General features: G+C 42.4%; 1 protein-coding gene across 1 annotated transcript in view; it reads left to right on the top strand.

Annotated features, from left to right (window-relative positions):
* Window positions 1-659: 659 nt before the first annotated feature.
* The window catches only part of LOC106870818 (cytochrome P450 1A4), a 13,594-nt gene continuing 11,948 nt past the window's right edge, over window positions 660-2,305 (top strand). The window contains exon 1 of the mRNA XM_014917039.2: window positions 660-923. The gene's annotated coding sequence lies outside the window, so the exon portion shown is untranslated. The remainder of the gene's footprint in view (window positions 924-2,305) is intronic.

Raw genomic sequence — 2,305 nt, 5'->3', positions numbered from 1 at the left:
ATTATTATTATATCAGCGCTACCACTGCCACAACCACCACCTTCACAGGTATCCCCACAAGTGCCACCTTCGCAATCAACATCGCTCCCCACCACCACCACCATTGCCACCGCCTTCCCCAACCCCCGTCTTCACCACCCATCGTCCTCCACAGCCATCGCCGTCGCCGCCGCCGCCGCCGCCGCCGCCGCCGCCACCGTCGTGAGCCAGCCTTGTTGTTGTTGTTATGGGAAAGCAGAATCAGTCAGCTTCAGTACATCTATGCATACACGTCATCCGTTCATCATCAATACTTATAACGCCGCCACCACCACCATCCGCACCGCCCCTACCAACACTAGCGCCAACAAACTGCACTGGTTGTAGGAAACACCACATGCATACACATACGCACGCACACACACAAACTAATGCACATAGAGAGACAAATAGATAGATAGATAGATAGATAGATAGATAGATAGATAGATAGATAGATGGATAGATGGATAGATAGATAGATAGATAGATAGATAGATAGATAGATAGATAGATAGATAGATAGATAGATAATCAGGCAGACAGACTGATAGCTAGATCGATAGACACACAGATAGGCAGACAGGCAGACAAACAGACAGTGTGATGCAGAAATAGATTTGGGAGTTTGTGTTTATAAAGAGCCTTAATAAATACTTGATAACAAAATCCGATAAGGGACGCAATGCAGAGCCGCTGCTGGTGGAAGCTTCGAAGTTACAATCACCTTGCATTTCGTTTGAACATACATACATACATACATACATACGTACATACATACATACATACATACACACACCATCCACACACACACACACACATGATGCATACATGCGCATACACGCATATACATGTACACTTCACACGCGACTTATTCATTTCGTAAAGCCATTAGCAGCGGCAGGGTAAGTAATTTTCATGCTCAGGTTATTTGCTGTTACTGTCCTCGTTTTGTTTCAGTTGTTGTTGTTGTTGTTGTTACTGCTGTTACTATTGTTGTTGATGTTGTTATTGCTGCTGTTGTTTAGCCCCAGGTCATCCCTGGTCCTAGAGGTCCATGATCAAAGGGTATTATCGTCTTGGCTTCTCGCATCTCTTAACGTGTTCAGACATATTAACAGAATCACGGCACCCAGTGTAACATTTCGTTTTATTTACGGACGGCAGGATGTGATTCGAGGCAGCACTTAACTGCTATTTCTAACAGGATTTGTGATGAATGCTTTCTCACTCTCCCTCACTCTCTCTCTCACTCTCTCTATCTATCTATCTATCTATCTATCTATCTATCTATTTATCTATCTATCTGTCTGTCTATCTTTCTCCCTACCCGTTATCCTTGTAATCGTTGTGAAAAGCTACTTCGTAATTGTTCACTCGGTCAACTCCGAACGAGCAGACTTCTGTCATCAAGGCCCTTCCATCGATGACCATCCTGCCTTAAAATGCATGATATATCATGCCTACGGGGGATGTTGATTCGTGTCCCACGGGCAGCCTTAAATTTTTTCCAATCCAAAAGCGGTCTTCAACCCAGTATTTACATGCATCGAGATTCACTGTTCCAAAAACGAATCTTACATACACCTACGATTTCATCTCGCGGTGGAAGGTGTCGAGCTGGTAGAATCGTTAGCATGCCGGGCGAAATGCTTAGCAGTATTTCGTCTGTCTTTACGTTCTGAGTTCAAATTCCGCCGATGTCGACTTAGCCTTTCATCCTTTCGGGGTCGATAAATTAAGTACCAGTCAAGTACTGAGGTCGATGTGATCGACTTAGCCCCTTCCCCAAAATTTCAGGCCTTATGCCTACAGTAGGAAGGATTTCATCTCACAGTGGGGAAGTGTGATTTGAGGAATGTTTAGCTGTTGTTTCTTGTAGGTTTAGCAACCTTGTTAATTCTCTTTTCTTGAATGCCGTATCAATGTGCGTCATGCTTCAAAAAATAAATTTGCTTACATTATTTACATTATTTACATTTGACGGATATTTGTCCTCATCTTGTTTGTTGTTAACACAACGTTTTGCCTGGTATACCCTCCAGCCTTCATCAGGTGTCTTGGGGAAATTTCGAACCTGGGTTCTCATTCCTAACGTATTTTTCGATGTTATTATTATTATTATTATTATTCAGATCACTGCCTGGAATTGAACTCGGAATCTTGGGGGTTAGTAGCCCGCGCTCTTAACCACTACGTCAAATGTAAATAATGTAAATAATGTACATAATTCCTCATCTCTTAAATATAGAACTGTATAAATTTGTTTATTTAAAACTATTGATTT

Source organism: Octopus bimaculoides, chromosome 15 (genome assembly GCF_001194135.2).
Source record: "Octopus bimaculoides isolate UCB-OBI-ISO-001 chromosome 15, ASM119413v2, whole genome shotgun sequence".
In the NCBI taxonomy this organism is placed as follows: domain Eukaryota; kingdom Metazoa; phylum Mollusca; class Cephalopoda; order Octopoda; family Octopodidae; genus Octopus; species Octopus bimaculoides.
This window is presented reverse-complemented; position numbering and strand designations above follow the sequence as displayed.